Source organism: Ostrea edulis, chromosome 7 (genome assembly GCF_947568905.1).
Source record: "Ostrea edulis chromosome 7, xbOstEdul1.1, whole genome shotgun sequence".
Taxonomy (NCBI): domain Eukaryota; kingdom Metazoa; phylum Mollusca; class Bivalvia; order Ostreida; family Ostreidae; genus Ostrea; species Ostrea edulis.
The window spans coordinates 23,921,917-23,946,997 of NC_079170.1; the positions used below are offsets into that span (position 1 = coordinate 23,921,917).

The window sequence follows — 25,081 nt, forward strand, 5'->3', positions numbered from 1 at the left end:
TCTGACATGTTTCATACCGATTGTTAGACCGTTCTTGGCACACTGATTTTAACTACGGATAACTCCGTTTACCTGATCAGGATATAGGGCTCACGGTGGGTGTGACGTGGCGACAGGGGATGCGTACTCCTCCTAGGCATCTGATCCCACCTCTGGTATGTCCAAGGGTTCGTGTTTGCCCAACTATCTATTTTGTATTGCTTATAGGAGTTATGAGATTGATCACTGTTCCCTATCTTACCCTTTCATTCCCAAACATACAATTGAAGCTTCAACAGCTGGAAATTTGCAGAGTCTCCTTAAGCTTGATTGTAATGATTGCATGGTATGTCACCGACTGAATTCGGTAAAAAATTACCCCCATGAACTGCTCGGCGAGGAAACTATGACAGCCGCCATGTTAATTTCTTTACTCAGGATTATCGGGACACTTCAGAAAAGGTACGTAGTTCTGATATATGAGCGTACCGAACATGTTGTAGGTGACGGTCTGAATGGTCAACATCCTGAGATTACCTCGTACTGGGAGCTGCTAGATTTTGTATTGAAGCTCATCGTAGAGGAGCAGTTTTACATGTGTAATTTTAATTAAATTACACGTTTACCTGATCAAGACATGGGGTTTATGGTGAGTGTGACCAATCGACAGGGAATAATTATTACACCTATGTACCTGATACCACTTCTGGTATGTCCATGAGTGCTTTTTATTGCTTTATTTTGTATTTTGGATTCAATTTCACAAACTATCGGTGTTTTACCATTATTATCACCAGTTAGATCAATATTATGCTCAGGCATAGTGTTATACGTTTTTCATTTTTTATTACGGTACATTTGTGATATGTCTATACCAGCCATGTAATGAAGTCATTATGAAGCGCTCATTTGTCATGTTATGATATAAAATAATTCGCATTAAACACCCGAAATGGCTCTAAAAGGTTGGGAGCTTCATACCTTTTTGTAGGACAGAATTTAGATACAGTGAAACTCATGCATCCAAATGGAGTATGACCTTCCTTCACATACCCTCGTAAATTGAGGTGGATCAAGTATTAAAAGATGTGTTCTTGTTTTCTTATTTTCCAATTCAAAAATGATGCAAAAATAAAACCATTAAAAGGGTTAAACGGACGTACACTGTGGAAGTATTACCACAAGCAATTAAAATCTTGAGATCGTTACAATTGCCTCAGTTTTCAAAAGTGACCTTTTCCTGATTGAATATGACCGCTCAGTCATTTTTGCGTCCACTTCAGACAAAGCAGAGCATCGGCTAACCCACTACAGAACTGGTTAGACAAAGAAATAAGAAAGCACTATCGTTTGAGTAGAAGAGGGGTCGAATGTTTAACAAATGTGTTTAAATTCGACTTAGAGAGGTTAATCAAGCGGAGCCATGCCCTGATTGTAGTTCTACCAATTTTTATTACGCTTAGGTTATATGCCAGAGGTACATGTAGTTTCTTACAAGTAATTGGGGACACATTAGGTAGATTTATATTATTGAGAAGAGCACAGTCTTTAACTCTTTGCCTATCACGCCGCCTATGACGTAAAAGTAGCATTTACTTTCGCCACTGAATGATGACGTTACCCTTTTCCTCACAGCGCTTCTTAGCTGATTTGCAAAAAATCGGAATTTTTAACACATTTTTTCGCAACGTTTTCCGTTCTCATATATTAATTTAGCTTACCGTGAATAGTTATTATAAAAACTGACACCTTATTACTTTCGAATCGGGAGTAGAAGCAAGTCAAAATTTACGATGAATATAGGTGTAAAATATTTTCTTTTCAAAGGGTTTATTATCGTTAAATTCGTTTATTTTTATTCGAAATATGATTTAGATTTTTGTTTTCAATTCAAGTAATCTTGTTATTAAATTCAATCTTCATTTCAAACAAACATGACAAAGGAAACGTGATCGATTTAGTTTTACACAAGTTTTAACGTTAACGTTTTCATTTATTCAGACTAATTGGAATATTTCTGCAACACGTCGTGTAAATAAGATTTCACTATGTTGTAAATTTTCGATAATCACTCTCCAGTGCTCAAGAAATTGTGAAATAAAAAAAAGCATTGTTTTCCACATAAATCTACATCACACAACTGGCATCCGTATGCTGTGTCCTTCCTATTTTTCGGGACAGCTTTAGAGCAGGATTTGCAATAAGGCCGTTTGATTGACAGTCTACCGAACTTATGGGTTGTAGAATTTAAGGTTTGTTGTCGCCTGGTAGCTGTCTTTTGTGGTGTCCTGAATACTGCGATTAAGAGTTGTGCAAGTGATAGGCGGACGTCAAGCTGTCTGTACCTCCTCTTGGGCAGATCTGCACTCTCCTTCATGATGAGAAATATGTTAATGATTGCTGTGTTGATCAGGAAGTACATGACATATTTCTACCATTTTTTGCTGGGCCGACCAACTGAATATTTCGATCGTAACTGGTCAAAAATGTCAACGCCTCGGAAAAATGATTGGTATTGACCAACACTCTGTGGTCGGGGAATGGAAACTACAGCCCCATCCTTAAGGCGCCGATTTGCATTGGTACTCATTTCCGCTGGAGATGAAACAGTCGATAATACTGCAAGAGGTTGACTGTCCATCCATAATGTGGTAGTCAGCTGACCATCCTGCCTAGAAGGACAAATACATATTCACGTGTATTCAAGTCCTATACTCTGCGTATGGCGCACGCCATTTCTTAAGTACTTTAATTCAGTATCATTAGGAGCGAGATCAAAAGATCGATGTCGGATGAAAATCTAAATCCAATTAGTTAGGGGGAGGGGGTGAAAACTCCCGTAAGTTCTTGTCATCTAACATATATTGCACTTACGTGGAAAAAGAAAAAAGACATGTGACTGTTAAAAACCACATTATAATATTACAATTTAATGAACATTTAATAGTTTTAATGAACACTTTAATTTGTAAATAAACAGTAGAAAAGGTATACAGAGTGATATATATTCGTATACGTTTACTCGTTAATCGATTAGTTTCAACATTCATCATATTTGGTTTATTTTGATCACTGTTCGTAATTTTTACCTTTCATTTAGCTCTAAGCGTGGGGTGGGGGTCTTCAGGAAAATATGTGAATTTAGTTTTTCGTCAGACATTGCACTTTTGACCTCGCCCCTTACACTTTCCATATTTCAAAGTAATTTAGGTGCGGGTATTTAATACCAATTTGATAAATACCGTATGGCATATTCTCCTTGAGACATGCGAGGTAGGATCTTCAAATCTGATGGAAATCCCTTCCTGTTCTTATGATTGTTCCACACGAAAATATCTTCTTTTTAAGTAGTGACCTCGCAAGGGATATAGATGTGGGAAAATTGTCATAAAATAAATGGAAATTCCTTCCTTCCAATCCTTTGGTCAATTTTTTCACAACCGCATGACCAACAGATTTCCGGATCCATCTGTATTGATCTCTGTCGAGATACAGGTCCACTTGATGACAAAAGGCAGTAACACTATCACATCGTAACCAAACTGTCAGACCCCAACGTGTTGGTTTGGATGGAATATACTGTTTAGTCTACAATAACAGCGATCATAATTTACATACATGGTTAGCATAAACGTACCTCAAAATTCGTGGATGAAAAATCTCTAATAACAAAGTAAATATCGGTGTTGATTAACTTTTACATAAAGGCAATGCAAATACATGCATGTACGTATGGGTGTGGGGGGGGGGGGGGGGTAGTCTCAATCACTTGTTATTAACTAAGATTGTTTTTGTCTAACTATTACTTGTATACATTTAATACATAATTTCTCCACTTTTTTTCTATAAAAAGGGATGACTGAAATCAAAATTATTTGAATGTATTAAGTATATTATGCACAATCAGTATAACAGTACATTGTGGCGCCCTTTATATGCCATCATACCCTCGTCAATTATCTGGTATTGTCGGGGTTTGTAACGTTTTGAGATATTTTCCGATATCAACTCCAAGATGGGGCGAATTTTACAGAGCGGGTCATCAGTGTCCGCGGAACTACAATGGAGGTATTGAGTTCTCTTCTCGTATCTTCGGACTGGCATTACATGAATAAACCCAGGATTTGCGAAAACGTATTTTTGCTCCAGTGGAGTTTGTAGTCTGGTAACTTGTTAATACCCATGATGATGAACAGGCCCAGGTACGTTCTCATTTTATCTGTTGTACAATCATACTAGGCTGGATCATGACCTGATAGCAATTGGAAATTTTATTTTATCAGATTTTGTAAAATCCAAAACTATCCGGGTAACGTGACATTATTTTATGATGTGGATAGAAGTATTCCAAATAATATACATGTCATATTGATTTATACAAATGGCCCCGCGTTTAGCTCAAAAGTTATCCGACTCTGTCCAATAAGAATTGCTACATTCCCGTTTGGTGTCTATATAGATATAACACACATAGGGATTTTTACTGTTTTACAGAGTTGTGACATCATTCAGCAGTTGATTTGTCAGTGTAAGTATAAAAATGGTAAAAATTTAAAATGACAGGGTGGTTGTTCGAACCATATTGTATTTATATTTCCACCAAGTTAAACACCGAACAAAAACCCCAAAAGTTCTTTATTTAACGATAACCCACCAACTTTGACAGCTAGCTCCTTTAGCTATAATTTCTCGTGAATCGTGTAAAAAAACCCACAACAATGTGATGTTGTTCCAAAATAAAATGAATTTACAAATGTCAAAATGAAAATGATTACTGTATAGTATTACAGAGTTCTTATTTTCGCCCAATAACCTCAAAGTCAATTTCCTATGTAAGATGTTCAGCATTTGCGTAGGCGAAAGGGGTGAATATAAAAAGTACGTAACTTATGCGAAATATCTAATCAATCTAAATTTCCTGCAAGCTTTCAATGATTAGAAATAAGAATTTAAAAAAAAGTAGGCCTGTGTGAATCTAAATGCAACGCACCTGTTGAAATTAGGATTAGACGAATCAAATCAAAATCACTGCAAGTTTTATTATTGTGGACCTACAATAAGCGATTTTTAATGATACTTTTGAAAATTTATTTTGTTTACATTTAACAAAGATTACCCGGTATTCCCTTATGTAAATAAACTACAAATATATTAATAATACTCTACCTATCAACTCTTGTGTCTCTTTGGAATATTTATTTGTTCCCTCGGTCAATACCTCAATGCATCTTTCATCAAAAATCAAATCAAAAAAGCTCTTCTCATTGTCTGACCGTCGCAGATTATGCGAGGGTCCAACTTCACACAAAAATGGCGGTGTCTCTGTAGCTTCTAATTCAGAGGACCATTCAAGTTCTAAAGGCTGTAATGGTTGAACTAGTTCATCTTCTAAATCGAAAATGTCCAAGTCCGCAATGGATATATCTTCCGAATCTGTGTTTTCGCTACTGTCGGAACTACATGTATCGAATAAATCCGGTGAATCGCTCATATTGTCACTTTTTGTCGCACACCCCAAGATGTTAAGTGAAATGACATATGTGTTTACGTTTATGATCAATTACGACGTTATATATACTATGGAATGAATTTTCCCATGTATTGCATTAAAAAATTAACTTTTCGCTACATTAACAAAAAGTAACACAGTAAAACAAATGCACGTTGAAAGTGCGTTAAAGTGCATGCTTGTGGAGCAAAGGTATATGCGTTAAAGTGCGTGATTGTGGGGCAACGGTATATTCGTTAAAGTGTGTGATTGTGGGGAAGGGGGTTAACGCTGTGAAAGAAGTTACTGACACAATTGTCAGTCGGACATTCGGGCAGGACGCTTCATTACATAACCAACAACAAACATGGTAATGGTGTTAATAAGAACCGATTTTTACCAGCAAACCGGCGTTCCCAGTGTCATCGGCTGTTCGATGGAACCCATGTCTGAATTATTACACCTACCTCAGACGAAAACGCCTATGTTAATAGGAAATAATTTCACATTATAAACGTGCAAACAGTCTGTGATCATGATGGTAACTATTTCGCATTGACCTTAGGAACCCTCGAATCATTTAAAATGTTACGTTTGTGGTGCTATTACACACATTTACTTGTAATTAATATTTTTGAATGTAAACCTATTAATAGCAGTTCAAATTGATCGATATGTACCTTAATGAACAAATGTAGTTATTTTATTATCAATGATACAAAAAAGACAAATATATATTGCCCTTGAGAAAATGAAGAGCAGACGAATCATTACATTGGACTAAATTTTTCAGTTCATTCTGAGTTAAATTGCATGAATAGAAATATTTTCCGTGTTGAATTCATTTAAAAAAAACATACTCTGTAAGCTTAGAGAATGAATTCCACTTAAATATCACTTCATTGGAATGTTTTACGAGTCTGGTGTCAATGTCATACTCAGAGGTGCATACAGGAACCCAATTCAACAAGTGTAACACATGTATAAATTAAGCAGAAAAAATACATGACTATGTAAATGTGATTGCTCTTTCAAATATATAATAAAACTAACAAACCAGATTGGTCCCAAAGGGAGGTCTCCATTACCCCAACGATTTCTGAAAAAATAAGAAGAATCCCGGTGCATGTCAACTACCTCCATCATAGATTGTGATAGAGGTTTTGGCGGGGACCTTCTCCTGTCTTCTTTTTCTCCCTCCGGTGTTCAGTATACTTTTGTTTGACATCTCAATATTTGTAACAGAGTAACTTGGACTCTAATATGGGATGTTCCTTTACCAGATTGCATATTATGTTGGTTTCTGCAATGCTGAAATTAACACTTCTTCTTTTCTTCCCAATTTTGCAGACAATTTAGGCCATGTTGTGTACATAGGAAGTGGAAGTACATCATGGGTAATCAAATGGTTAAGAAGTGATTAACCCATATAATACAGTGTTAGCTAACCATTACGTTAAATTGTTTTTGAAAAACAGGATTTAACCATTGCGTTAGCTGATCACTTGATAAGGACTTATCATTGCATTAAACCTAACCACTGTGTTAAAGTTAACCTGCTTTCAAGAAAACCGTGCTCCGATCATACATTTTAGGGTAATCTCTAACATGTAGCATTTATTCTTCGCAAATAAAGAAAATAAATACTGTAGATGTTTAGATACATTTTACATAATGACTCCTGGGTCGAGGCCTCTGCTGGTGGACTGTTAGTTCTCGAGGGTCTCTACAGCAGCTAAATACTTCGTTACTACCTTGAAAATACAGAAGTATAGTTAATTGCTGTGATAAAATTAAAAAATTCATTTCAAAATTAAGGATTATTTCCCTCATGCATAACTTTTATCCTTAGACGAATTTGACTCCACTTAAGGCACTCTATTTTCCCATGGTATAGCTCTAGCACGTTTATCGTTATTTCGGATTTCAAACATTTCGGTTGAGCATCCCTTATTTGTATCAAAATTGGTACCGTATAAGTTTTACATTTTTTAGATCGCACTGATTTTGCTCTTGTCCATATGTCATAATTATTCAACAATATGCCATTATCACCGGAATATGGTGTTTATTTCCCTCAACTGTTTAGCATGAGTATGATTCGCGTATCATCAGCTTTAGTGTCAAGGTAGGCTACTCACAAATAAGTTGATCTTAAAGGGGTTTCAACATATTCGGTACCGAAGAGTTTTTGGTCCACTAGCGGATTTCGAATTTCAACAGCCTCTTTTAAATTCAGCATTTCATAAATCCATGATAATTATAACGGTCAAAATTTACCAATACGATCCGTCTTTAGATCAAGCACTGTGTGAAATAATTCATACCAATTGTTAGACCGATCTTTACATACTGAATTTGGCTACATATTACGTCTTTTACCTGATGAAAATAAAAGGCTGATCAACAATGCTTAATCCTCCCAGGCACCTGATCCCACCTTTGGTGTATCCGGGAATCCGTGTTTGCCCTATTTTTAATTTCGTATTCTTTATAAATTGTATGTAATTCATCACGGTTTGGTATCTTCATTGTTTTCTTACTGTGTCACTTTTGGGACCATGAAGTTGTATGTAGACGTTTAAATGTGATTGAAAAAGTTTCGACAGGACGTGAAATAATCAATCAATTTCTGTATAGAAAAGTATTATGCTACATGAATGTGTCGCTTGTAATAATGTGAGCGTCTTTGTGAAATTAAGTCAAACTATATACCATATGATGTCCTCGTCGTCGAGTATGCTTTTGGTTTTGTCTCGCAACATTTGATATAATTCCTATAACTGACAAACCTTTGGGACATTTTCCATCGATATTGCTACAGTTTGAGCAGGTGGAAGAACATTTATGTTGACAATTATTTCCGTAGAATCCATTTACACAGGGTATGGAACAATTTGGTCCTTTGTATCCTGGGGGGCATTCTGTCAAAGCAAACAGTGAACACTTTACACACATTCTTAACATAAGAAATAGTCATTTAGCGAGAGTCATTTTTTCTCTCCATTACTATTGATCTATAAGTTAAATTTAAACATTAGATTACTTGTCTACATATTGTTTGGTAAATTGGTATCATTGCAGTTCATGAAATGATCTTTTAGACAGTGAAATGTCTGATTTACACATGTCTGATTTACAGATTTGTTTTCCAAAAACAATTTTATGCAATTTACACTTCTGGCATGTTGTGGTACAGTCAGTTTGAGGATTCTCTTTCACGGCTGTTAATATTTTCGTGAGGAGCAAAGGTAGCAAGGTACCTTTGTTTGTAAGGATTTTATGTAGTTTAGGAATCCAATATAGCTACGGTATATTCATTTAATCCATTGACTGGGGTATCAAAGGTGTCTTAAACTGAAGCATGGTTTTGAAAAATTTCATCTTTTGAAAGGGCAGTTGGAGTATAAATACGATTACTAAACGTAGAATTAATGCCAAGTTCGTTTGAAATACAGTTGTAATAATGAGCCTTACAAACAAAGATAATGTTGTTACTAGCTTTGTCAGCTGGAACCAAAACATACTCCTTAAGTAACCTATCTAATTCTTTTATCACTTCTGCTTTGCTAAACACAGAAGGAGAGGTGGTACGTACTTTGTTTTCATATGTCTAATACTGGATTTTAATATTCCTCTTATTCGAAATAACAGAACATATTCTAATATTAATATTCATATCCTTAAGGACATTACTCACGACTATTCGTAGTAACCCAGTAATGAGGGCACTTTTTTCGCAACCAGACGACCCGCTTTCGATTTTCATCAAACGTATGTATGACGTTTAACATTGGAATTATATGTGATTATATGATATTTCGAAAGCACCGAGGAAGAAAATTGAAATGCAGTACCAGGGTTTTCTAAGTATATCAAATTAAGCAGAATTAAATAATTTGTATTTCCAGAAAAGTTCAAGCAATGTGTTTATGGAATTAAGACAACCTATATATGCATTATAATACGCTGTCTTCGTCGTCGATTATGCTTTTGGTTTTGTCTCGCAACAATCGATATAATTCATGTAACTGACAAACCTTTGGGACAACTTCCATTGATAATGTTACAGTTTGAGCAGAAAGAAGGACACTTAAATTGACAAAGTTTTCCGTATAATCCATCTACACAGGGTACGGAACAATTTGGGCCTGTATATCCTGGGGTGCATTCTGCAAAGCAAACAGTTAACATTTTAAACATTTTTAACATAGACATATTCACTTAGTGAGAGCTATTATTTTTTTCTCGATCACTATTGATCTATAAGTTAAAGAAATTAAAACATTAGATTATTTGTTTCCATATTGATTAGTATATCGGATTCATTGCAGTTGATGAAATGATATTTTAGACAGTGAACTGTATATCATATTTGAAATAAGAATACATATTCTGAAATTAATATTCATATCCTCAAGGACTTTCCCCACGACTGGTCGGAGTAACGCAGTAGTGAGAGTGTTTGTTTCGCAACCGGACGACTCAGTTTTGATTTTCATCAAAAGTATGACGTTTAACATAGGTGGTGAATGTTCCTTCACCCGGCATTAGAAGTAAAAGGCAATAGATATGACCTCACAAGTGGAGGCCCCGTGTCATGTATGTATTGACACGAATAAGAAATCTCAATGTGCTCTCTACGGGTCAAAATTTCTAACCATTTCACCTACAGCTAGTTAAGACTATGCACAAGCGATACTTCTCAAAGACACGTAAACACATAGAAACATAGAAAACTTTATCAACAATTCTATAGTTAAGTATAGTATAAGATGATATTCTTATATCTAGTTACAACACATCAAGTCTTTCCTATTTTCAGTAATAGCTGGTTACTCACTGATGCATTTCCCACTTGTCTCATTTCTGTAGTAGCCATCATAGCAGCCTGCTGTTCTGTCATTCGTTATCGAAATGAAATTAGTTAATGGTAAAGATGGATAGAATGTAATGTATAATCTAATATAGATAATAACGGCAAACTAACAACTCAACTTTATGACAAACGGGGTGATTTCACCTTCTCCATCGTCAACTTCCCATATTTTTGTAGCAATATTCCATTATCACCTGTATTTGGTTTTTATATATCTCAATCCATTCGATACACAAGAGCTTGTTCTGCGTATGGTCAGTAATTAAGTCGGGCAAGCGGATAACAAAAAAGTTGATGGTACAGGGATTTCAAGAGTCTCGTTTAAGGTCAGCATTTCACAAATTATGTGGCCATTATAATGATTTAGTTTGTCAATACAACCCATCATTGGGTCAAATGATGTCTGACGTGTTTCATACGGATTGTTGGACCGTTCGTGGCACTCTGATTTTGACTACAGAAAACTCTTTTTACCTAATCAAGATATAGCGCTCACGGCGGGTGTGACCGATTGACAGGTGATGTTTACTTCTCCTAAGAACCTGATCCCATTTTTGGACTGTCCATGGGTTCGTGTTTGCGCAACTATCTATTTTATATTGCTTATGGGATTAATGAGATTGATCAATTTTTGTTATCTTCACCTTTCACAGATATAAGATATGTGTTAAGAATTTGTTCAACGCTTGGAAATAAATATCGGTGTGGTTTTGTTTTACATGCGCCACACTAGCGACGTCACATTCCATTGTCATTACGGATTGTATAATCTGCAAGACTACACCCCTACTGAAATCTTTGATTTTTTCTATTAAGTATATCAATTTTTAAAGTGTTACACTTCTTATGAATTCTTTGAATTGCTCTATTTCCGTTTACCCTGACACCCCTGTAGAAAATAAAAAAACGATGTAAAATTGGATGCCATGAGAAACAGCCAGCTTGAACATGTACAGGTATACCTTTTCACAGACGTGACTCTTATTTGTGGCTCAGAAAATAACAGGATAGTACGTGATCGTACACATTTGTGGATGGAGGAGAGATTGAGAGATTTAGCATACATGTCAATCGCTTGGTCAGTTGTAATTTGTTAATGTCTCCTCGAGAATGTTTCACTCATATGGAGATGTCACCATTGCAGGTGAAGGACTGCAAAATGTAGGTCTACGATCGGCGGCTGTGGCTTTTGAGCTTGGTGGGATCTCAATTGTGCCACACATACTTTGACACGGTACCTCGGTTTTGCGGTCTCATCTTAAAGACCGTGCATGTTGTCGCTTCTTACAACAAGCAAGGAGTACCATGGACCCATTCTAATCTAGATCAAACAATTGACAAGAGAGTGGTGAAAAAAGTTCTATAATGGGTTGAGAAAAACTGTTTTCAATGTTTTTGATTAAAGGGGTTATTGTTATGGAATCTAATGTATTCATTAATACTTAGTTACGTAACAACACATTCACATTAGCAACACTAAACATAGGAGTTGATATACTGTTTTTCATATCTTAATAGAAATCATTTCTGATGTTTCATGAGCTTTGCAAACATGACAATCAAGCTTGTGAGCATCAATATTCTGTTGTTACACTTCTATCATTGGATTAAGGAATGACATTTAAACGTTTTTATCTAGACCAGAGTATGTCCCCTGCTAAATTTCAACTTTAAGGTCCATATCAAATCTTAATTCAGAGGTTGAAAATCGAATATACAAGTGTTTACCTTATCATCGTCAAAAAAAAACCACGGTCGGTCGCTCTCAGTTTACCTACCGTGGGACACTAAGCCGATATTTTCGGGAAGATATTTTCCCTGGAAGGTATTATCAGCTTCTCTCTGTGATTGGTCGCTTTACCATTCCTTATTGTGATATTCAACCAATCAAAAAGCCCCTTATTTCCAGTCCTCGAGAGAATAGAAAAACATGCTTTTGAAGCAAAGATTTTGATTATGTTGAATATTATGTTGGACACGTTACAAAACTTTTAGCGAGATGGTTTATCTGCATTTTTGAAGCGGAGGGTGTATTTTGGTCTATAAAGACAGGGGAGGAACGGCATGAGTTACCAAGTGTTTACGTTTGCTTACGAATGTTCAGAACTCCTAGTCTCGCCATTTTATCTATCATATGAGAACAATGTGTTTTTAATCGGTTTATATAGGTATGATAAACTCACTTGCGTATCAACAACTGCCGTAATTTGTTCCAGTTGTGTTGTCGTTAAAATTTGAACCAGTAATTATGACCTTCTTTACATTGTGTAAACACAATTGATGTCTCACCTACGCAAATTACAAAATGATATGCGAACAGGATTGTAAAACCATATTTAATTCAAATTTGCATTTAATTTTTAGATTGTATTATGCATGCCTGATTTCATTCACATGCCATGCAGCAGTGATTATAATAAACATTCCAGAGGCGGATCCAGAATTTTCGAAAGAGGTTGGGTCACAGGTTATGTGAAGTACTAACCAGAATAATCAGTCATTTTGGCTGCCAAATCTGGAGTTTTCATCTATATATCTTTGATTGTGGCACAAAAAACACACATTTTCATGGATATCACCATTGCAGCTGACACTTTGACTTCCGGGAATACTTGTGGCGATTCCCATTGGTCCTCGATAGGTCACTTAAGGTCATGCATTTTAATGACTTATGCAAAAATATTTGCGTTGTGTCCCATGGGATGTAAACGGAAAGCGACCGACCGTGAGATTCCGACGATGTTACCTCATATATATTTGGTTATTACATTATCACATCTCTAGCAATAAGACTTATTATGAAATGTTTGCGTGTTTTAAGATGAATAAGGTATTCTTCAGTAATACGGGCGCATTTAAAAGTAGCAACTTAACAAATATCCCCTAATCAATCTCCCACGAATATCATTACAAGTAATTACTTACATGTTTTCAAACGTCTCCCTGACTGAGATGAAAATTAGATACATGACTGATGATTTAATAAACTCCATGGCCACATTTATCAAACATGGAAATAAACAAGGAACAAGGAAACTACAATTTATCTATTGATGTCAAAATTATGAATTTTGTGAATATACTGATGGAGGAATAAGGCTTTATTTTTCATGTCACTAATTCCTTTAAAATCATAGTACAATTTAGTTTAAGTTTCTCGAACCCCATCTTCTCGTCACAACTGTAGCAGAGAGGGGGTCTTTTAAAACTTAAAGAAAAATACTGGAAGATATAGGTTGATCCAAGTTGTTTGAGTACTATAGTATTGGGAATGTCCAATTAATATTAAGTTTTAGTATTTCTATCCGAGATTTCATTTGAAAGCATACGTGTGCTCTGCTGTTTTTTAAAAAAAATTCAGTGATATCATCAATTGTGTTTAGTCAATGAATAGTTTTACTATTTAAGATCAATTCTATGTAAAAATCAAAGAAATCAGATAGGGTCTGGCCACTCAATGTCACAGATTTCTTTGATTTTCACAGTACTAACTTTACTTGCACCATCTTACATAATTTCAACCCCACCACCGAATTTCTACCATCCGTTGCCATGGAAACCGACAGCAGTCTATGAGGACTAATTGAACTGCAAAATTCAGCCCGTTTTCCCATGTTTTGTCCTTGTGGTATATAAAAAATTGAAAAAGACAACTAATTTTCTCCATAAATCTCGATTCCCCATAAAATTCCCTCCTTATTTATGATATCTATATCCACCTATGGTAAAGAGTGTGTTACTGACCGCTGTACCAATGTATTATAATTTGGCACTTTGCCAAAAAGTGATTTTTTGTTGGATTTCATTGATGAATTTAGATAATTTGGAAAATACATACAGCATAATCAACTGCCATCAAAGGATGTCCATATCAAAGACTCTTAATATATATAAAAAGATTAATGGTGAAACGTAGTGCAATTGATCTGTAGTAGCATGAAAACTGTAGATTTGGGTATTTTGCCAAAACGGGATTTTTTGTTGGATTTCGTTGATGAATTTAGATAATTTGGAAAATACATACAGTATAATCAACTGTCATCAAAGGATTTCCATATCAAAGATTCTTAATATATATAAAAATATTAATGGTGAAACGTAGTGCAATAGATTTATTGTAGCACGAAAACTGTAGATTTGGGCATTTTGCCAAAACGGGATTTTTTGTTGGATTTCGTTGATGAATTTAGATAATTTGGAAAATACATACAGCATAATCAACTGTCATCAAAGGATGTCCATATCAAAGACTCTTAATGTATATAAAAAGATTAATGGTGAAACGTAGTGCAATAGATCTATTGTAGCACGAAAACTGTAGATTTGGGCATTTTGCCAAAACGGGATTTTTTGTTGGATTTCGTTGATGAATTTAGATAATTTGGAAAATACATACGGCAAAATCAACTGTCATCAAAGGATGTCCATATCAAAGACTCTTAATGTATATAAAAAGATCAATGGTGAAACGTAGTGCAATAGATCTATTGTAGTAAGAAAACTGTAGATTTGGGCATTTTGCCAAAACGGGATTTTTTGTTGGATTTCGTTGATGAATTTAGATAATTTGGAAAATACATACAGCATAATTAACTGTCATCAAAGGATGTCCATATCAAAGACTCCTAATTTATAAAAAAAAAAAAAAGATTAATGGTGAAATGTAGTACAATTGATCTATTGTAGTGCGAAAACTGTAGATTTGGGCATTTTGCCAAAAATTCATACTAATGACAAATAATACAACCTACACCATTTTCAGTTAAAATGAACAATATGAGCAATTGATATTTCAAAAATAAACATGGAAAAGTTTAACATATTAATAAAAATTAGTTAGAGTGATTAAAAACACCATGTAAACATAAACTGTAATCCAGTAGGACCCCCCTCCCCCCCTCCCCAAACACCAAGTAGATTTTGCAATCATTTCCATAAACGAGCTATATTACATGTACTGTATTGTCATGTAAACTATTATCAATAACAGTTATTATACAGTTACAGTTACAGTTACTATAAAAAGTCTTCTCAAGATATTGGGTAGATACCAATAAATTGTTCATTGTACTGCCTTGTATTTGTTGACCTTTGACCTGGAAATCATTAGGGTCATCTACTATTCATAACCAACCAACATATGAAATATCATAATTGAACAACAGGCCCAATATATTGGGGGGACACCATTGCATAGAGTACTAGCTACATTGCACCTAGTCATTTTTAATTGATTGATTTATTGATATTTTCCGCCACACTCAACAATTTTTCAGTTTTCTGATGGTGCCCAGTGTTTATTGGTGAAAGTGAGAACCCAGATACAATGTACCTGGGAAGAGACCACCAACCTTCCGAAAGTAAATTGGGAAACTTTCTCACTTAATACCAGCGCGAGTGGGATTCGAACCCGCGCCGACTGAGGCAGTGTCATTTTGAACGCTATGCTCCAACCACTCGGCCACGGAGGCCCCTGCCATTTTTAATCTTTTGACCTGAAAATAAATGGGGGTCATATACTACCAGTGACCAACCCCTGTATGAAATATCACTATCAATCAAAGGGTTCTGAAGAAACTGGTCAGACATCATTGTATTGCACCTGGTGACCTTTGGACCAGAAAATCAATAGGTGTCATTTTCTACTGCAGATACTGCATGAAACTTTAAAATTTATTGAAGTTTGTTCAGTGTTACTGTAATCTATGTTGACATACCAGTAATTAGTAAATTTATAATATTAACACAGAACAACTCATTTTTGCAAAGTTGTTTATTCAACAAACATGGATCACAATGTTATCCAAACAACACAATCATCTTTTTTTTTAAATCACTATAATAGTGATTTTCCTTCAACTGTTCAGTAATGAATCCTTATTCAGTAGGCTCACATAAGACACTTGCAGGTTAAGTTTGCAATGTTTTAGTTACATTAGTTTTCTGACACCAAAACTTGATCTTAACTAAGTCATGGTGTTTCCTTTGAAGAACAGTTTACTGAATCAGGATGGACTTGTGTCGTGAGGTGTGTTCATTGACTGTAAAACTTGCAGTTTTTTTCCATTCTCAAGAGCTCTTCTTTGTCTTCTATATCACATAAGAGTCATGGAATGCATCTTCTGCTCTTCAAGTTCTAAAAAATGTGTTGAACAAATATTGAAAAGTTCATCTTATTTTTCACATTTTCATACAGTACACACCTAATTCAATTTGATTAAACTAAATTTACATGTACAAGATCATTCATGATGCTAGAATAGTAATTTTACCACTTAATTAATTACTTAGTTGATAGATTATCATGCCCGCCCACCCGCCCCTCAAAAATCATCTGCGAAATAACATAGATTTATATATCTGGCATTAAATTATGCACTTCTGTTGACAAAAACTTGTTTGTCATCAATATATTTCTCAGAAAATAAAAATTAAAAAATAAAATCTTCCCACAGTCTGCCCCATACTTTTTGGTGACCCAGGATGATAATCTTACTAATTAAGTTGAATTGGCCTAAAGGATGTTATGTTTTGATACAGTTTGTATACATGTATTTATGCTGTATTGAAGAGCTATTAATAGTGTTAATACTCATAAATTAACAAGATGTCCACAAACCATATTGGTTACCTGAGTATTAATCAAATTTAAAAAAAATTCAAAGTATCACTATAGCTCTAAGGGCTACAAAATCCATGTTATACACTATGACTCTTTTGGACCCACATTCACAACCCTGTGTTTTCGAAATTCGCAATTTTGGTACCCCTTTCTGTTTTTCCTTCATAAGCATTCAGCTTCATTTAAGGTAGTTCCACCCTCCTGTGATGTCATAAGATTTTGCGGAGTCAATGATTTAATAAGATTTATGCATAACATGAACATAAATTGTGTTCGAGTCTTTTTCAATAGTTATTGTAAAAAATCTTGTATAACCATAAAATATTTCAAACGTATATGAATATAATCAATGAGCTACATTTTTCACAATGCTATACGAGTTATTTCCCCCTGATTACAGGGAGCGCGCATCACATTACTGTCATTCGATGGTGTCAAGTAAGGAATAAATAGAAAATTTGCAATTTCTGATTGCAATCAATTGCCAGTTAAGGAATTTTTCTAAGAATTAAGTGTAATGGCTTGAAAACAGTATAACTGAACAAAATGTCTTAGTCACTGATTACATGTATGTGGCCCATGTGTGTTTTTCTTGCAAGCAATGTATGGTCATGATGTAACAAAGTATGTGAATATTAACTAGTCCTCAATTTCTTTAGATCAGAATCATGATGTCCTTAGTATATCAGCAATTCTTCATTATTAATTTCTATCAATATTTTCAACAACCAAACACAACAAAACATGCAATAAGATATGCCTAAAACACATGTACAACCAACGCATACATGTGCATTATCAATTTATCGTTTCACAATGAACAACACTACTTGTTGCTAAATGTACACCAGATGCCAATAAACAAAGCATGTTAATGATCTTGAATTGGCATCTTTAGTGTAAAATTTTTGTTAAAATTTAATTGTTAAGAATTTTCAGGCATTGTTATGAAGTCACCCCCCCCCCCCTCCTTATCACATGTATGCTTTCATTGTCCTCTTAATTCTAGGTGTCTGTTGTTTTAAAAACAGACTACTACTGAGATCCTCAGTATTAATTACATAATTTGGACACAAATAAATGTCAAATACACTTATACCCCCCCCCCCCTTCCCCAACTCTACAATTTATCGAAGTGTATATCTGAAAAAGTTTTCTCCATGAAATTGAAGAAATCAAACCCTGGTTCTAAAACAAAATTCTCAATTTTGGTATAGAGCATTTTTAAAAGTACCGTCAATCCAGAGTCCTTAGATTTACAATCTATGTTAATTCCCCTTGTCCCAAAGATGCTTAAAAGAAATTTGAAAAGAATTGGAAGGGTGGTTATCAAGAAAAAATATTAATGTTCAATTAACGTCTTATGATGACTGACGCACACAAATAGCAACATGTAGGTCACTTGAGTGATTCTCAACATTGACCTAATTAGAATTAATCATTTTTACAATTGATACTGAGCTCATACACATGTGTACATATATATGTGCGTCATTGACAACAAAACAACTAGTCTTTTTGAGTATGCTAATTAAGTGAAGTAATAATCTTTTTTTAGGAAGTTGTGATGAAAACGTTTCAAGTCATCATGTCGCATAAAAAATGGATGGTCTCCTGTGATTATTCTAGAGAATTCAGTTTCCATGCAGGTTCCATAACCAAGAAACTAAACCCAATGTACCACATTCCCCACATCTATTAATTTGTTTTAGGATTTATAATACTGGGATTCAAATTTGAATTTCAAATTATGTATTCAATGTGTATGTATTAATGCTGAATATTTACCTCCTCAAAGTCAGCAACTTGGTCAACTCCATCTTTAGGTGATTTGCACAGTATGATGCTCATACAGCTGAAACACAGAAAAGCACACATTAATTACATAAAATAGTGGTCATGTACTTTGGCCAAAATATGTGATTATTGGATGAAAAAGTAAGAATTCAAAAGTATTTGAATATTTACAATTTACATTTAATATTTTTTGATTTACTTCAGTTGACAGGACCTACATGTATTAAAATTTGAGGGCCCAGTTACAGGACCCAATTCAAAACATCAATTTTTCATAATTTAATTTTTCCAAATCAAGTGTCCTAAAGTTCATAATTACAAATATGAGAAAACTTTAAATCATAATAGTATTTGTGTGATTTCTTCTGTAGATTAGAACTATCACATATTAGTGGGGGTTACCACAGGTAAACAAACTTGAAAGTAGCCTGGCTCACCAATATATATGATTTTAACAATCTTTATCTAGAATGCACACAGACATTCACGTGTTTGTTTTTATTGTAAACTTGACAGTCAGAGAGAGAGAGAGAGAGAGAGAGAGAGAGAGAGAGAGAGAGAGAGAGAGAGAGAGAGAGAGAGAGAGGGGGGGGGGGGTCATCACTTAGTATTACATAAATTAAGCCTAGTCCTTTTGAAAATTTCCACATGAAACATGATTTTATAAGTATTCCCCAATTTTTACAGATCCTGAACTCTGTGTAAATGTGATAGGAAACTCCCTGAGTGAATGTTAGGTTGGGGACATACTTAACTAGTATTCTATATTGTACACCCATGCAGTAAATAGCAGGACTACTTACAATGTTCAGTCTACATGTATACCACTATAGCTGACTAGCCTGGCTGGCAGTATAAAATAAATTGGGGTTCTCATATGTTTACTAAAAGCCAAATTTTCTGATACATTTTATTCAGCCTTTACTTTAGAATTTGAATTCTAAATCAAATAGAATACTTACGTCAATACAAGTTCCAACACGGCAACAGGCAGGGCTTTTTCATATTTTCTATGAATATGTCTGTCAGCCTTCTGTTTCCCTGATCATTTTTGTTAGTCGGATGTGATGCAATAAAGCGTTAAATTCCACAACATTTACTTTTTCTACGAATACGTAGACGATTGGATGCTAGAGTCCGGTGACTATGGCAAAGATCAAACGGATTTGTATTCCATGAAATAAACCGGAATCCTTTAGCACAATTGAAGATAAAGATCGTGGTAGTGAATTAAGTGAACAAAGAGCATCTGATATTGATAAACATCTGAAGAACACATTGAATAAAAACTCAATTTCCACCTCCTGCCATACTGAAAACAAATGAAGGCTGTTCATATCTCCAATACAAGAGAGTGTTACAAAGGGCAATAACTCTTTCTGGTGTATTTTGGTTTGTGCACCAGAGGAAACTACTGGTTTATGTGTTTACCTTTGGTTTCTCCACAAATGTGTTTCTGTACTTTTTTAAAGTAAGATTCAATACATTTTACTAGCATGTGAGTTTACACCAAATGAGTGGGCAAATATATTTTATCCCTCTCTAAAAATCACATATATTAAACCCTTATACATCATAAAAATAATTATTTCTATTGTTTCCAAGGATTGAATAAATGCAAAAAAATTTCTAAAAGCTAGAACCTAGCTCAAAATAATTTTTACAATTGTTGTTTTTATAAACAATAGCGTTTAATTTTTGATTATTCAAAATATAACATACATGTGCATATCTTGTCCAGCTGTTGTAAGAGGATCGGTTTCCATGGCAACCGTTGCTAAGTCAAACCTTTGCATGTCCTTTTTGTTTTATATCTATCATAATATTGTTACACACAAAGTTTCATAAAAATCTGTGACATACCGTGGCCACTGAATTTTGATAGTTACATAGAATCAGTCTTAATACTTAGCAGTTGAATAGCTAACTATTAGTATTCAACGACCAAACCGTTGATTAGTACATGTAAATTGTTTACTGTTGAATAGGCAACTATTCAACTGTTGGTTGAAAATTTATGGTGATAATAATCAGTATTTAAATTAATGGTACAAGGGTTTCAACGTCAGCATTTAGTAACGTCCAGGGTCTTTATAACGATCAAGTTTGCCAATACAACATATCATTGGGTCAAATGTTGTCTGACGTGTTTTTTTAAATATTGATTGTTAGGCCATTCTTGGCACAATGATTTTGACAAGAGAAACTCCATTTACCTGATAAAGTTCCCTAGGCACCTGGTCCCACGTCTGGTGTTTCCAAGGGTCCGTGTTTGCCAACACCCTTCTTTGTATTGCTTATCGGAGTTATGCAATTGATCACTGTTTGTTATCTTCGCTTTTCATACATGTGAGAAGTAGACGATGGAGAAGCTAGGGATCCCGTATGTTATAATGGTATAATGTTGAATTGAGAGTTTGCTGTTAACCTCTATGTTCAATTCAATAATCAAACACGAAGCAATTGTGGAAGAATGCATTGTGAAAAAGATAGATAAAATAGATAAACCACAAGTGCAACAAAGAAGAAGAAATGAAATGATCAGATAATTTTCATTAGGACTGATCAGATAATTTTCACTAGGAATATGTATTGGTTCTAGCCGACTAAGCTTGTACATAACAGCATTATTTGTGTTTGTAATTATCATTATTGCATCTGTATTTTAAACGGACTTCATTTTAATTCCACATTTGGTACTTCTGCTCATACTCCTAGTTCCCTTTCAAAAGATGAAATCTTCCAAATCAATTTTAATTCACATTTAATATTGCCGTCAATGGGATGAAAGAATATGAGTTGTCAGTCCTATACGGTATTCCGCAATTTTACAAAAATCTGTGCAGAGATACGTTGCTAAATCAAGTAAATAGTTTACCAAACATTTCTTAATGCTCGTCACAAAATATTGACTGCTGTGAAGGAGAAACATAAAAGAAACTTCAGACGCAATATTCCACAAACCTGTGACTGAAGCGGTTTAAATTTAACATGGATTCCATAAAGTCCCAAAGAAGTTCTCGTAAATATGAAACGATAAGATTTTCCCAAATTAACAACATCAATCAGCATTTTACAGAATCATTCCTCACGATCAATCAAAGACTGGTTTTTTTTACATTACAGACGACTTCTTATCAATAAAAATGGAGCATGGAGAAGTCTTTATTTTGTATTCCTTATAGGAGTTCGTTATCTTCGCCTTTCATTCATATTTCCTGATCAGTCATCAAAAATATTAAATATCACTCTGATTCCACAAAAAGTGATCTAAAGTTAATACTAAAAATATGTAGGGATTTCTCAATTACAATATATACATATTCGTAGGTGAGCAGGTCTTTCAATAGTCTTTTGGAAGTCCAATGGACACGAATTGTACTCATTTAATAGTTTGTCGGTTTTTATACTCCTACGAGGCAGAATTTATTCAAAAGCACGAGAAGACAAAATATTTTGTTGTGACATGAAACGCGACATTTAGATATATCAACGACGTATTTTCTATTAGCAATACGCATTTTCATTCACATGTCGATTCGATATATCCGAGTGAACTCCAAATCATAGACATCTTAGAACTTTCTATATCTGTTTCCTACTTGCGCAATTTATTGAACAAAACAGCAAATTCACAACCCACCTTTTACAAAGGGCATGACTTCAGCCTTTTCATCGTCAACTTTCCATATCTATTCCTTTGCCACCTTTATTTAGATTTTTGTCTCTTAATTGATTCGTGAGAGCATATTCTGTGTATCGTCAATTTCAAAATCGAGACAGTCTAATGATAAATAAGTTGATGTTACAAGGGTGTTAAGTCACGATTTTGTAAATTTTATGGTCATTATAATAGTCTAAGCAAATATAACCTGTCATTAAGTCGAACGCTGTTTCACGTGTTTCATACTAATTGTTAGGTAGTTCGTTAGATACTGATTTACATACATATTACTCCCTTTACTCCATCGCTATAAAGCTCTCACAGCGAATATCACCGGTCAACAGGGAAAGTTTGCTCATCCAAGACACCTGATATCACCTCTGGTGTGTCCAAGTATACTCGTTTGCTTTACCTGACATTTTGTATGCTCTATAGCATTCATGAGATTTACAACCGTCAATTATTTTTATTTTTCATATTTTAGATATATAATAAGGTAAAACAATTAAACTAAATGAATGCCAATGAAAACATTAGCATTAATTTCATATTTAAAGTCAAAAGTCATCATTTCACAAACTCTATCGTCGTAAGATGATTTAGTTTGCAAATACGATCTGACATTAGGGCAAATGCTGTCTAGCGTGTTTGATTCAGACTGTTAGGCCGTTCTTGGCACAGTGATTTTGACTACGTATTACCCCGTTTATCCAATCTTGTAAATCCGCTCCTCTACGACACGCTTCAGTACAAGATGTATTAAATCTCCGTACAAATTCGTCTCAGCATGACCTTTGATCGAAATATATCAGCCATAAAAATAACCATTGACACCAGGTTAGAAAGTGTGAAAGGTGAATATAACGACCAGTGATTAATCTCTTAACTCCTATAAGCAACACAAAACAGAGGGTTGGACAAACACGGATCCATGGACATACCAGAGATAGGATCAAGAACCTAGGAGGAGTAAGCATTCCCTGTCGACTGGTCACATCCGACGTGAGCCCAATATCTTGATCAGGTAAACAGAGTTTTCCATAATAAAAAACCAGTGTGCCACGAATGGCCTAACAATCGGTATGAAAGATGTCAGATAGGATTTGACCCAATGATAGGTTGTTTTGGCAATCTAGATTGTTACAACGACTATAGAATTTGCTAAATGTTGACTTTAAACGAAACTGTTGAAACCCCTGCGCAATCAACTTATTTGTCAGTAGCCTGCCTGTATGTTATAGGATCAATGGGCGTCATTTTAAAATGGTTACAGCGGTTGCGAAGTATTCCCCAAACATGCAATTGAAGCTTCAACAGCTGGAAATCAGCAGTCTCTTTGATGTTAAGGAATGCATGGCATATTATCAACTAATTTCGGTAGACCATTACCCTATGAACTGCTCGGCAAGGAAACTATGACAGCCGCCATGTTGATTTGTTTATTCAGATTTATCGGGACGCTTCAGAAAAGGTACGTAGTTCCGATACAAAGAGAGCATATAGAACAGTTTCTAGGAGATGCTCTGATTGGTCAATATCCTGGGTCATAATACTGATATTACCTCGCACTGGGAGCTGCTAGATCTTTATTGAGGCGTATAGTAGAGGAGCGGATTTACAAGTCTAATTTTGATTAGGCTATCCGTTTACTTCTTCAAGACATAGTATTCGTGGATGAGTGTGACCGGTCGACAAGGGATGTTTACTACACCTCTAGTATGTCAACGGGGTCCGTGCTTTTCTGTTGTATTGCTTATAGGAGTTATAAGATTAATCACTTTTCGTTATCTTTACCTCCATTGAAAGAAATTGGAATATAACTCTGCTAGCTGTATATCAGAGTGCAGTTTGATTGTTTTTTAAAATTATTTTTTTTTTGGAACTAAGCGATTACTTTGAGGCAAGTCATGACAATCTTCACACGGATAAAATCCGCTACACAATGTGACGTTATAATTGAAATAAGGATATCACTAGATCTTATTTTCATGTAAGTTTGAGTCATTCATGATATAAACCATGTAGCTACTAAGATTGAAAGAGATACTAACTGTTAATATAATGCTGTCGTGTAATGTGTGTCTAATCAGTGAAAGGTTGATAACAAACAGTGGATAGAAATTAAACTCATAACGACTGACGATGACACACGCAGCTCAGTTAAGTCTATCCGAGAAAAATCACAGTGCTGTTATTAATGTACCCCTGTGCACTTCGCATCATATGACGTCATAATGAAAAGGTACGTCACAACGTGAAGGTTCTTATAGTTGTATTGTGGGGAATGTGTCATGATATTTTCTCGTTATTTACTTCCGATATCAAGTGATAAGCTGTATACGTGAAAACCTTTCGTCTGAAATGATTATATGTAAAACCTTCTACGCGAGAAGAAAGATCTTGTTATGACCTTCATTTCGACATCTAGCTATATCAACGACGTTTTATCTATTAACAATAAGAACCTTCATTCATATGGTGATTCGACATCTCCCCGCGAGTTCGAAATAAAGACACCACATATTGGTCCTCTTCTGCTTCACACTTAGATATTTTATTGAAAGTAGATACTAACGGCAAAGTAACAACTCAATTTTACGACAAACGGGATGATTTCATCTTGTTTATCGTCAACTTTCCATATTTACGTAG

The 25,081-nt window shown here is 34.9% G+C and overlaps 1 long non-coding RNA gene across 1 annotated transcript; it reads right to left on the bottom strand.

The window, feature by feature from the left end:
- Positions 1-16,040: 16,040 nt before the first annotated feature.
- On the bottom strand, positions 16,041-20,268 carry LOC130047945 (uncharacterized). The gene is made up of 3 exons (XR_008796759.1): positions 19,728-20,268; positions 18,757-18,823; positions 16,041-16,482 (listed from the first exon to the last, which is right to left on the bottom strand). It is a non-coding gene; the product is annotated as an uncharacterized LOC130047945 (long non-coding RNA).
- Between the last annotated feature and the right edge of the window lie 4,813 nt (positions 20,269-25,081).